Genomic DNA, 13,275 nt, shown 5'->3' on the forward strand with positions numbered 1-13,275 from the left:
TTCTCCCTCAGCCAGTACAAAACCGATGGCTCCGTACTTCATTCTGCTGCTGCTTGAGGGTGAGAGTTACTCAGTTGTCATCAGAACCAACAGCAGCCGGGCTTCCCGGGCTTCCCGGGCCTCCGGGCAGTGCTGGAATGACCTCCCCGTGGTACAGCCCCTGTTTTCTCTTCAAACGCTCTCTGGCTCCTCTGCCCCTGTCACAGCGGCGGGCAGCGCGGTGTAGGTGACTGCGCTGGGACCTTGTGGGCTTGGACTGGTGTGTCCGCGCTCCTGCTGCCCAGTAAAGGCTGCTTTGCCCTGACACCTTGCTCTGGAGACAACTGGAAGCTCGGGTCTCCTCTGAGCTCTACTCCCAAGTGTTTCAAAGCGTCACATACGGTTTTCTGCCTCCAGCTTTGCTGCTGCCTGCTCTGCTTCGGTACGCCACGGGCATTGAAAATGGGCACCTGGAAGCGATCTATCTTTGCAACAGGCGCAGAGGTTGTCCCTCCAGCAGGCAGCGGTCCCTTGATAGAGGTAGCTTTGTCTTTTCCTTTTCCGGGAGGGCAGATAACCAACAGGGAGGTTAACTAGTCTTTATCAGATGTCTTTATCAGATGTCCTGTTTTTCCTAAGGCTATTCAGGTAGCCCTATTTTGAAGCTGAGCGGGGGATTTCACCCTGCGTGCCAACCGCAATGTCTCTACAGCCAGCTTTCCTGGGACTCCTCGTTTGAGCATCACTACCAGTGGTTGAGCTGTCCCTCTGCCCTCACTCCTTTGCACCCCAATGGCTTTCCAAACCCGAACAGCATTTCTTTGGGATGCTGTGGCAGGTGAGTTCTGCGGGATGCTGGCACGTTTTGGGCTGGCGGGGTGCAGAGCCCTCGGCCCCTTTGCCCCCACACTCAGGGCTCTTTGGGGGCGCTGGGAGGCGCTGGGGGGCAGTGGGGGGGCACTGGGAGGCGGTGGGGGGCGGTGGGGGGCGCTGTTCCCCCTCCGCCATTGGCCGCCGTGCCGAGGGTACAAGAGGGCCCCCTCCTGCAGTTCTGCCCGCGGCCGCCAGGGGGAGCGCGTGCGCCCGGAATCGGCGCAGTAGGTGGAGGAGCGGAGGGGGTGGAGGACGTGGAGGGGATGGGGGGATAGAGGGGACCCTGGGGGGGGGGGGCTTTAGGGGACCCTAGGCGGGGGAGGGGGTGTCTGAGGGGGTCGTGGTGGGCATGGGGGGTCTCTGGCTGGTGGGGAGGGTGTTCCAGCAAGCAAGGAGCAGTCTCTGACTGGCAGGGAAGTGGGTCGTGGTGGGTCTGAGGGGATCCTGGTGGGGATGGAGGAGGGTTGAGAGGGTCCTGGTGGGGTTTTGGGGGGTGTTGGGGGGGTCCTAGGGGATTTGAGGGGGTTCTGGGGGCAATCTTGGGGCTAGGGGGAGTCCTGGGGGGCCTCGTGGTGTGGCTGACGGGGGGGTTTAAGGGGGTCCTGCGGGGAGTGGGGTGAGGTCTGAGGAGGTCCTGGTGGGGCTGAAGGGATCTGAGGGAGTCCGGAGGGGGTCCTGGTCGGGCTGAGAGGGTCTGAGAGGGATCGTGGTGGGGCTGGGGTGGTCTGAGGGGCACTCGGGGGGGGCTGGTGGGGAGGAGGTCCCAGGGTCAGGGAGGGGACCCTGTCTGGCCGGGAGCTGCTAGTGGTGTCCAGGGCTGGCAGGGAGGGGTCCCTGGCTAGCAAGGGGGAGTCCTGGGGGGCTGGGAGGAGCTAGGGGGGTCCCGGTGGGATTGAGGAGGTCTCTGGCTGGTGGGGGGTGTCCCTGGTGAGGATGGGGGGGTCCTAGTGTGGCTGTGGAGGGGTCCCTCGTTGGGGGAGAGGGGTCCTGGGGTGGCTAAGAGGAGACTCTGGCTGGTGGGGGGAGTTTGGTGGGGAAGTGGGGATCATAGCTTGGGGAGGGGGCGGCTGGGGCTGGAGGCGTTTGGGAAGATCTCTAGGTTGGGGTCTGGGGGTGTTGGGGTCTGAGGGTGTCCATCCCCTGTGTGTGCTCCCCAGCGGGGACACGGGGGTTTGTGCCCCACTTCTCCTCCCCAGGGCTGCTGCTGGGGAGAACCAGGGGCTTCATGGGGTGTCTGGCCCCGCTCCGTCTCTGCTGTGCTTGGGAACGGCTGCGGAGCCCACGCTGCCCGGTCCTGGTGAGCCGGTTTGGTGCCACACGGTGAGATGGTGTGGGGACACGGGGTCTGTACCTGGCTGGGACCCTGAATGCAGGTGGGTCACAGTGCCAGCCCCCTGCATTCGGGGCAGTGGCGCTTTGTCCGTGGGGCAGCGGGGCTGGGAGCTGTGCCGAGGGGTTCTGGGGTGGAGGTGATGGGGTTTGGGTCAGATTCTGTGGTTTTGTGTAATGCAAGTACTGCTGGGTTTGCCAAGGGCCCCAGAGGTGACACTTTATCTCGATTGCCCCTCTTTCCAGCCTAGCCAGGCCGGCTTGGATCGGGCTGCATGGATGGGACGTTCCAAGGCCCTCGGCCCCACAGACGGGATTCGGATCAACTGCAGAATTGTGGGGGACTCTCTAACGAGGGGAGCAGAGACAGCAGGAGCTGCCGCCATCAGGGTGAGGAACAGGAGGCACCTGGATCTGGGGGCACAGAATGGCTCCACCTGTGTCTGCTTCCCTTTGCCCGGAGCCGGCTCTCGGCTTCAGCTGTGGGCACTTCCTTGAGGGAGGGGGCTTGTTTCTCCCTTCCGCGGCCCGGGAGCCGCAGCTGGATCCCAGCGGGTCTGGGGGATCCCGTCTGGGGCTGTGGGGCCACGGCGGTGGAGCAGCCTTGGGCAGGAGTTCCTGATGGGACCCAGGGGTAGTTAAAGGCATTTCTGTTCCCTTTTGGTTAATGCAGTTTATTGGCCGGCATGTTTAAGCAGGTGTTCCCAGTCCCATTGTGTTCCCGCTCTCCCTGGGTGTTATCTGCACTGTTACCGTTGAGGGGTGAGGTTAAAATCCAAGGTTAAAGGCTAAAGCTGTGCCTTTGCCCGGCAGGTGTTGTATTGGTGCCCTGATTTTCCTCTTTCTTTTCTCCCCCAGGCACCGGAGCGGTTTGTTGTCCCGGTCCCTCTCGGAGCCCTTCCCTCCGCGTGCCCCGGTCTCAGCCGCGAGGTCTCTGCTGGAGCCCCTCGACGCGGTGCCCGACGAGGCGCCGGCTGCCGCTGATGTTCCCCATCTGCGGAAGCTCCGCGGGCTCCGCTGCGCCGGACACGGGGCTGCTCGCTCCTGCGGCTCAGGGCACCGGCTGCTCGGGCACCGGTGAGCGGGGGCTCGGGGGGCTTTGCTCGGGGCGCGGGGCGGGATCGGGAACCCCATCTGAACTCATTCTGTCCCTTATGCTTTGTCCTACAGATGCGCATTAACTCTCTTAATCCATTTTAGATCTCGTTATGCCCCTCGGTGAGGCGGTGGAGTCTTCGTAGAGACATGGGCAGCGCTCCTGCTGGAGTCAAACAAACCGAAGGCCCTGGACACAAGGGCTGTGCTTGGTGGAAAGCGAGTGCCGTCCCTGAGGAATAATGGACACCCCCGGACACCCGAGGTGGCGCCAGCATCCCAACCCCTCTGAAGCGGCTTTGCAGCCCTCCTGGGACCGGGAGAAGTGACTCGTGTGTGATGGGCTGCAGGGACACCAGAATGACCAGAGGAGCAGCAGGAATGCTGCGGAAACGGTGGCTTTGCCACGTCTCCCTGGGGTCCCCTCTCCAGGGCAGCGACTGCAGCTTGGCCTGTGGGGCTGGGGGTTCCTAGTAGCTCCCGATTTCCACCTCGGGGTTTAACTGGGACCAGTGACTGTCCATTAGAGCTCCGTGTGCCGCGTCTCCCACCCAGGTCCTGCGGGAGATGGGGACCCAGTGGTCTCCTGCTGCCACCAGGCTCCCTTCTCCTGGCACAGGTGCCAGCTGGGTTCTCCCCACGGCTTTATGGAGCGTCAGCCAGGAGGACAAACTGCTCTGGCCTGGTGCTGGGCAGGGCGAGCTCGGGCCGGTGAGTGTGGGAGCTGCTGCTGGGGGAACTGGTTTGCACTGGGGTTCAGCCCTTGCGCCCTGCTCGGTGCCATCCTCACCGTCCTTTCCCAAAAGGGAGACAGTGGACAAACCCCGAGGGACTTGGGCAGCTCAGGCGGCTTTGTTCAGGGCCGATGCCGTGACCCGTGCCAAGGGAGGTGCCGGGAGAGCCGGGATGGCCACAGCAGTGCCTGGGGAGGGTGGTGGGGCCAAGGGGCTGCAGCAAGGGCAGGGGACAAGCGCAGCCCTTGGAGGCCAGCGAGGCCGCATGAGTCCCTGTGTGCTGAACCCGTAAACACGGGGTCGCTGCGGTGATGGGTTTTGGTGCCTCCAGGAGCCCCGGGGAGGCTCCGTGGCCACACAGCGAGGTTGGAGATGGCGGGGCTCCTCCGATGGCGCGTTCACACTGGGGTCCCCGGAAGCTCCCCCGGGCACCCACAGCGGGCGTGTGGGGTGGCTCTGAGCAACCTGTGAGCCCTTGTTTTACTTGAAAACTTCTTTTTCAGCTCAGAACAACGTGCTGCGGTGGGAGCAGAGGCTGCCCAGGGACCCAGAGGAGCTCCTGCGGCCCATGGGTGAAGCGACGGACAGCGATGTCCATGCTGGCTCTGCTGTTCCCTCGGGAGGAGTTGGTGACCCAGGCGATGCCTCTTTGCTGTGCTGAAGTGTGGGGAAGGCTCATCCCGGTGCCTGGGCAAGGAGCACGGCCCCAGCGCAGCGAGTTCCAGGGATGCCGGTGGGGACGATGTGCCCGGTGAGTGCCCCGTGCCGGGGCTGGGGAGCTCGGGGCGGTTTTGTGCTTGGGACGTGTTGTCTTTGCTCCTCGTGCTGCTGGCGGGGCGGCCGAGGGACGGGAGGGGAGGTGTGGAACCCTGGTGGGGCTTCTGGGGGGTGGAGGGAGTCCATGGATCCAGTGGGGCAGAACCAGGGGTGACTGTGGTGCCACCGCCTGCGCCCACCTGGGCAGGGACGCCCATGGCCAGATGGTGTGTGTGGGGCAGGAACTCCTGTGGCTGCAGGCTGTGTGTGGGGCAGGGACCCCCGTGGCCAGAGGGTGTGTGTGCAGCAGGAACTCCCGTGGCTGCAGGGTGCTTGTGGGGCAGGGACCCCCATGGCCAGAGGGTGTTTGTAGGGCAGGGACCCCCGTGGCTGGAGTGTGTGTGTGGGGCAGGGACCCCCGTGGCTGCAGGGTGTGTGTGGGGCAGGGACCCCTGTGGCTGCAGGGTGTGTGTGGGGCAGGGACCCCTGTGGCTGCAGGGTGTTTGTGGGGCAGGGACCCCCATAGCCAGAGGGTGTTTGTGGGGCAGGGACCCCCGTGGCCGGAGGGTGTTTGTGGGGCAGGGACCCCTGTGGCTGCAGGGTGTTTGTGGGGCAGGGACCCCCATAGCCAGAGGGTGTTTGTGGGGCAGGGACCCCCATGGCCGGAGGGTGTTTGTGGGGCAGGGACCCCCATGGCTGGAGTGTGTGTGGGGCAGGGGGTCTCTGGGGTTCCTGTCCCTGTGCTGAGCCGGGCTGGGCCACGCGTTCCAGGGCCGTGAGCGGTGTTTGGGGAGGGGGCGGTGGGTGTTGTCGGGGTCCAGGCCAGACCCTGCTGCAGTGCTGGCCCCGTCCCCGGCCCAGGGCTGCTGGTCCTCCGTCTGTGCTGCTGCTACTGCCCAGGGCAGGTGGCTTTTCAGGCAGATTTCAGGCAGATTTCAGGCTTTTCAGGCTTACGCCGGCCTGGAGATGCTGCAGGGACCGTGCGGCTTCAGGTGGGTTGTCTGGACCCTGTTTGTTTTGGGTGCTGCTCAGTTTTAGGGTCCTGTTTGTTCGTTTGTTGGCTCGGGCTCTGGTTTCGTCCAGGTCCAGCTCCCGGACGGCTCCAGCTGCCTCGTGCTCATGTTTGTCTCTGCTCTGGTTTCAGGTCCAGCTCACGGGTGGTCCAGTTCATTTGCAGCTCTGCTTGATTTCGGCGCTGGCTCGTTTCAGCTCCTGTTTGCTGTACCTCCAGCTTCAGGTTGGTTGTTTCTGCTCCTCTTTTGTTTCAGGTCCAGCGCCGCTTTGTTTAAGGCTCCGGGTCTTGGCTTCTACATCCATTTGGTTTCAGGTCCATCTTGTGGAGCGTCCAGTTTGTTTCGGGTCAAGCTCGCAGATGGCTCTGGCTCGTTTCAGCTCCTGTTCATCATGGCTCCAGCTCGTTTGCAGCTTCAGGTTGGTTTCTGCCCCCATTTTGTTTGCAGCTCCAATTCCTTTCAGCTCCCGCTCGTTTGCAGCTTCAGGTTGTTTCTGACCCAGCTCGTGGATGTTCCAGCTCGTTTGCAGCTCCGGCTCTGCTTCCTTTCATCTCTGGTTCATTTATGCCTTCATCTTTTTCAGGTCCAGCTCCTGTGCGGCTGCAGCTCTGTGTCGTCTCCACCTCCACCTCGTTTGGTGCTGCTGGTCTATCTTCAGCTCCAGCCGATTCCCAGTTCCAGTTTGGCTGTGGTTCCAGTTCCTGGATGGCTCTGGCTCGTTGGCAGCTCCACCTCCGGTTCCTGGATGGCTCCAGCTCGATTGCATTGATGTTGGCTTTGGCCCAAGTCGTAAATCAATCACTGTCACGGCTCCGATATGAATATGAGCTGTCATAGTTGTACACACACACAATGACTAATAAAGTGTTTATTAAACAATAACCATTCCGGTGTTTGTACAAACAATGAACAAAAAAGGGGGGAAAAGCACTTTTCGCCCCAGAGACTATCTCAGACATCTTTTTTTGCCTGGTGCGTGACGAGAGCAACGGCTTTGGGGATGTTTCCCCCCGCCGGGGGGCCCCGCCCCCCCGCCCGCAGAACCCGCCCCCCCGCGCCCCGCCTGGCCCCAGCCCGCCCACCCCTGAGCCCAGACCCCGCCCCCAGTGCCCCAGCCCCGCCCACAGACCCCACCGCCCGCCCCCCAGCCCAGACCCCGCCCCCCTCCCCAGCTCCCACCCCACAAACTCCCACCCCCCCAAAGCCCTGAGCCCCCCACCCTGACCCAGGAACAGCCCCAGACCCCGTGTGGGACCCCAGAGCCTGAAGCTCAATCCTGGCTCCCAACTGAGACCCTGTGAAGAGACCCCTGTGGGACCCCAATGCCTGGAGCCCATTCCCTGCTCTGATCCGCACCCCATCTATGATCCCAATAACTGCAGCCCATTCCCTGCTCTGATCCGTACCCCATCTATGATCCCAATAACTGCAGCCCAGTCCCTGCTCTGATCCGCACCCCATCTGCGATCCCGGTCCCTGGAGCCCAGTCCCTGCTCTGATCCAGACCCTATCCATAATCCCGGTCCCTGGAGCACGGTCCCTGCTCTGACCCTGACCCGGGAGCAGCCCCGGACCCCGTGTGGGACCCCCACCCGCAGAGCTCAGCCCCGGCTCTGCGCTGACCCCGGGGGCGGCCCCCGGAACCCCCCGCGGCCGCACTTCACGAGGAAGCGTGACCCGGGAGCAGCCCCGGAGAGCCGCGGAGCTCGGTCCCTGCTCTGACCCTGACCCCACGAAGGGCCCCGGGGCTCGGTCCGTGCTCCGAACCGGCCCCGCGGGGCGGCTCGGGGGCGCCGGCGCCGAGGGCTTTATTCCGCAGCGCCCCGAACCACTCGCAACGACAGTCACTCCGTTAATGAAGGCGCGAGCGCCGCCGCCGCGCGGCTTAAATGCGCTCCGGCCCCGCCCCGCGCACGCGCTCTGCCGCCCCGCCCACGCGCCGCATGCACCTGCGCGAGCCCCGCCCCGCGCGTGCGCAGTGTCTCCGCCCACGCAACCCTCAGGTGCGCGGCCCCGCCCCGCGCGTGCGCAACTTTCCCGCCCACGCGCCCCCTCAGGTGTGCGGCCCCGCCCCGCGCGTGCGCACCTTTCCCGCCCACGCGCCCCCTCAGGTGTGCGGCTCCGCCCCGCGCGTGCGCACCTTTCCCGCCCCGCCCCTCCTCGCGCGCTTCTTGAGGCGCCGCCGCGGTTCTCACAGCGATCGTTCCTGAAGTTCTGGTAGGGAGACGGACGGGGGGGCGGCCGGGAGGCGCTGCCTGGGGCTGGGTGCGGGGGCTCTGGGGCTGGGGGTCGGTACTGGGACCGTGACCGCGGTTTCGCCGGTACCGCTCGGAGCTGGGAGGCGATGGCTGTGCTGCAGCCGCTGTTTCCTTGGGAGAGGGCAGAGCCGAGAGTTGGCCTGACCCTGTTCAGCTCCGCTCAGTCCCGGAGAGGCGGGAGCGGTACCGGGGGCCGCCGTGGCCGGTCCCGGAGAGGCGGGAGCGGTACCGGGGGCCGCCGTGGCCGGTCCCGGAGAGGCGGGAGCGGTACCGGGGGCCGCCGTGGCCGGTCCCGGAGAGGCGGGAGCGGTACCGGGGGCCGCCGTGGCCGGTCCCGGAGAGGCGGGAGCGGTACCGGGGGCCGCCGTGGCCGGTCCCGGAGAGGCGGGAGCGGTACCGGGGGCCGCCGTGGCCGGTCCCGGAGAGGCGGGAGCGGTACCGGGGGCCGCCGTGGCCGGTCCCGGAGAGGCGGGAGCGGTACCGGGGGCCGCCGTGGCCGGTCCCGGAGAGGCGGGAGCGGTACCGGGGGCCGCCGTGGCCGGTCCCGGAGAGGCGGGAGCGGTACCGGGGGCCGCCGTGGCCGGTCCCGGAGAGGCGGGAGCTGCCGGGAGCCCCGCTCGGAGCGGTCCCGGGGAGCCCCGAAGCGCCGCTGTGCTCAGCCCCGGGGCAGTGCGCGGCGCCGGGGAGCTGCTGCGAGCCCCCACCGAGCCCCGGCGGGCCGTGAGCTCGCCCCGGCCCCGCGGCTGCCCCTGTGGGCTCCGGGCTCGGAGCACCGGTCGAGCCCCCGAACTGTCGGCGGTCCCGAGCCCCGCGGGCACCGCAGTGCGCCGGGTACGAATCGCCGCTGGCGGGACTCGGTCACTGTGTCTGAGCTCTCGGCGGCGCTGAAGGAGTCTCGTCTGCAGCCCCGGGAGCGCGGGGCTCGGTCTGTGGCTCTGAGGCTGAGAACTGCTGCTGTTCTGTGCCCCCGAGTGCCGCTCTGGGTCTGTTGGCGAGCCCCAACCCCCGGGGTTCGTGCAAGAGCCCTCGGCCTGAGCCCCCGACATTGCTTTCCACCCCGCAAACGCAGCACTCGGCCCTCATTCTGAGCCGGAACGCTGTCTCTTGTGAGCCTGGTTTGCAGCCCCGGGGCTGTTCCTGAGCTCGCAGCCTGGTTTCCAGACCCCCAAGGGGATGTGGGCTTTGTTTCTGAGCTCTCACACAGGCCAGAGGAGCCTGGTTTCAAGCACCAAACCTGCAGGAGTTTGTCTCAGAGTACCAAAACAGGCCTGGTTCCTGCCCCCTTAAACACAGCACTTGGTCTCTGTTTTAAGCTCCCCAAATGCAGGACTTAGAGCATTTTTTCAGCTTGTAGGAAGACTGAAGGGGGCTGGTTTCAAGCCTCAAAACACAGTCTTTTTCTAAGCCCCCACACTGAGCCTGGTGTCAACATCCCAGTCAATACACAGCACTTTATTTCTGACTCTGGCCACATGAGCCTTGTTTTAAGCATCAAACATGCAGGACTTAGTTTCTGAATGCCCAAATTGGCCAAATGAGCCTGGTTTCAGCCCCCCTGAAAATGTAACACTTAGTCTGTGAGCCCAGGGCTTTGGTGTCTGCTTTAAGCTTCTCAAATGCAGGACTTAGTCTTTGTTTTTGAGCCCAAAATGCAGGACTTCGTCTTCATTTCTGAGCCCAAAATGCAGGACTTAGTCTTTGTTTCTGAGCCCAAAATGCAGGACTTAGTCTCTTTTTCTGAGCCCAAAAGCTGTTTCAATGGGCCTGGTGTCATAGTCCCCAAAATGCAGGACTTAGTCTCTCTTTCTGACCCCCACATTGGTCCAATGAGCCTGGTGTCATGACCCCAATACACAGCACCTGAGCTTTATTTCTGACCCTGGCCCCCTGAGCCTTGTTTCAAGCATTCAACAAGCAGAACTTAGTTTCTCCTTCTGAGTCCCCCGACTGGCCAAATGAGCCTGGTTTCAGCTTCCCCCAAATGCAGCACTTAGTCTGTGAGCCCAGGGCCTTGGGATCTGCTTTAAGCTTCTCAAAGCAGAACTTAGTCTTTGTTTCTGAGCCCAGAATGCAGGACTTAGTCTCTGTTTCTGATCCCCCACATTGGCCCAATGAGCCTGGTGTCAAAACACAGCACCTGGTCTTTATTTCTGAAGTTGGCCAGAGAAGCCTTATTTGAAGCACACAGCACTTATTTTCTGAATCTCAAACTAACCTGATTTCAACGTCGTCCCCATGCAGAACTTAGTCTCTTTGTTTTTGAGAGCTCAATGAGCCTGGTTGCAGGCCTTGGTGTCTTTGAGTGCCTCCGCCCCCCCAGTGCAGCACTTTTTGTTTCTGAGCCCAAAAATACAGGAGACAGTCTTTTTCCAGGACAGACCATGTGTGCCTGAGCTTCAAACCCTGCTGGATTCTATCACTGTCCATGAGCTGCTGAGCCCCGTTTTGAGTCTGCAAAATGCAAGACTAACTTACTAGGCTGTGTTCCTGAGCCGCAAATTGGCCACTTGAGGCTTTTCTCACGCCCCCAAAACACAGGACTTTGGAGCCCCCAGACTGCCCCAGCAGTGTGGGATGGTGCTCGTAACAGTCCAAGGGAAGTGCTGGTGGGAAGTAGGTGCCCTCTGCCACCCCCTTTCGCTTGCAGTGGTCTGTGATCCAGCAAAAGGCAGTGGGAGTCATCACATCCCTCCCTACTTGTCCCACAGGGAAGAGGAGCACATGTCCAAGGTCACACGCACTCTCAGAAAATACTTCCAAAATGCACATTTTATTTGAGGAACAAAAAGCAAGACTCCATGTTGGGCTGCATACTAGCTGAAGACATGCAGGGAGCTCTGGTTCTAAACACAAACCAGGTGGGATGGGGCAACTCAATTCTCAGATTCTCAGCTGGAAACAATTACTGCTTCTCCCACCCAGCCTCCCACACAAACTTTAAAGCCCAAGCACAGAGGTGTCTGCCCTCTCCCAGACAGAGGGTGGGGGGCTAAGTGCAAAATGAATTGTTAATGCTAAACTTGAAGGTCTCACCTTGAACGTTGTTCTTTTCCAGGTGGGCACCCAGCAAGCTGGACAGCTGAGAGAGCGTCAACATCTTTAGCTTCATGGTCATCAAATACCGCTCCACTTTTAGGTATGCTTTGTTGTTTCACACATTTGTGACTGAGTGATATACTGGTTCTTCCTTAAACTGTTTATCCAAAGACAGGCAAGTGGTGGTTCTTTACTCCTCATGGAACCAGGAATGCTTTCAGTCCAGGTTCTTCTCAGCATGTCTTGGGTGCTTCATAAAAGCAAATATTATTAGACAGTTTACAAGCAATCTTGATAGGTATTTCTATGGAAACTGGGATAGATGTGAGGAAATACACACATAATGCAGAGCAATTGCGTTTATTGGAAAAGAGAGATTTCTTCCAGTAGCACAGAATTCCATGTGTGTTACCTGCTCATCTTCCAGTTACTCATTTTCACCTGCGTGTGCCAGGCCTTTCATGCCATGTCAGTGGGTATGATCTGCTCACCAATGCACCCTTACCTCTGCTCCCACAGTGCAGTGCAATGGAAACATGTCGGTACAGTACTTGGTAGAGGTAGCAGAAAGTGATAAAAACCTGGAGATCACAGTTGGCACAGGCGGTGGTATCCAGCAGCCTGGGAAATGGAAATTGTGGCCTCCTCCTTTTGAAGCTTTCTAGATTCAGATGGATCACTGCTGTGCTTCAGCACTTCTCTTTCCCTCTGCTGGTTATCAGTGTGGGATCAGCAGTAAGGACAGAAGGAACCTTCAAATCCATGCCTTTCCCCGCCTTTCCAACAAGCAGACGAGTCTCAGTCCATGACTTCTCTGTACCAAAAGTCTTTGGGTGGCACATGGAAGTTGATGTATGGCGTGTTTGCTTTGTGGGACAGCACAGCCACATTGTACCTGGGAGGGAGGGAGGAAGAGGAGAGCATGAGTAAGTGTCCAGGTGCTCCAGGACGTGTTGCTGCGCGTGGGACAGGGCAAATACGTGTATTTATTGAGCAGAGGGACACACACCAACCTGTATTCCTTAGAAATCCTCTCTAAACTGATAGGAACCAGTTACTTACCACCGTGTTCTCCCCTGCGCCGTCGTTTCAGCAGGCCCACTTGCCCAGGACAGGAGATTTTCTGTGCTCTCCAGGTGAAGTTTGAACATGTTGCTGCACACAGGAGTGCTCTTGATTGCTGCTCTCCAGAGGTCACAGGACTGGCACAGTGGAGGAAGCAGCACACAGCAAATCATTTATCTGGCTTCTTTCCTTTTGCGTTCTAGGTTTGCCAATGCCACAGGCAATTTTGTGCCCACTGTGAGCTTCCGTTTCCAGGAAACGGCAGGCAAATCTCCCTTCGCAGTGTAGGCAGCTGCTCTGTCTGTGATGCTCCATCTCTGGGGGAAACGCAGCCTCCTGGATCCTGTCCGTTCTGCCCCATATCCACACAAGTGATCGAGTGCAGCACGGGAAGAGATTAAACAGGGATTGGGAGGGATAGCAGCGATGGGCTGGCCTCCTTTGGGAATGGCTTGGAGAGGACAGAATTTGTGTTGTATTCCAAGGCACTTACTCTGCAATATCTGCGCCCAACCCACCAGTGCTGTGCAGGGCAGTATCGGGGGATGGAAGTGCGTAGATGCTCTTTGGGGCACAGCAGAACAGAAGAACGCTGTGTGTTGCTTCCTGGCAAACATGCAGCTAGGATCTAGGCAGGATGAAAGTGCAGAGAGGAAGTGGGGTGGGAGGGAAAGCAGCCTTCACCCTCCTTCATCCCCTTCAGGATCCCGTAAGGACCGGTTTCCAGGGCTTTGTATCCTTCCAGGTCTCCCTGAATCAGGGACAGGCTTCACAGTGGTGTCTGTTAGACTCATACTCCGGAAGAAATTGTGGGTGCTCAGAGCTGGAGGGAGGTCAGGAAGAGCTCAAGAACCGGATACAGCCATAGGCATTTCTTAGCAGTGCCTGAGAAGCAAAGGCTGAGGCTCCCATGAAGATGCTTTTGGCCTCCCCTGCATCCTTTTTGTTCCATTTGGGAGAAAGCTTTGCGTTTGCATTTGTCCCTGCAAGCTGCCTCTCCGTTTCTTTTAAGAGAATTGACTTTTAATAGCATTGCTTTCAGCCTGTCTTCACTAATGACTCACTCCCCCTGCTAAGTGCATCACAGCGCTTTGGGAACATCCAGTCTGCTCCGAACGGCGTGGGAGATGCTCAAAG

The 13,275-nt window shown here is 60.8% G+C and overlaps 1 long non-coding RNA gene across 5 annotated transcripts in view; it reads left to right on the top strand.

Moving 5' to 3' along the window:
- Positions 1–7,807: 7,807 nt before the first annotated feature.
- Positions 7,808–13,275, top strand: part of LOC128852146 (uncharacterized) — a 38,204-nt gene continuing 32,736 nt past the window's right edge. For 2 of the 5 annotated variants that reach the window (XR_008449792.1, XR_008449791.1), the window contains exons 1-2: positions 7,808–7,996; positions 11,093–11,173. This is a non-coding gene — a long non-coding RNA (uncharacterized LOC128852146). The remainder of the gene's footprint in view (positions 7,997–11,092; positions 11,174–13,275) is intronic. The other 3 variants (XR_008449790.1, XR_008449789.1, XR_008449793.1) reach the window with 2 other exon arrangements.

This window comes from Cuculus canorus, chromosome 4 (assembly GCF_017976375.1).
Source record: "Cuculus canorus isolate bCucCan1 chromosome 4, bCucCan1.pri, whole genome shotgun sequence".
NCBI lineage: Eukaryota > Metazoa > Chordata > Aves > Cuculiformes > Cuculidae > Cuculus > Cuculus canorus.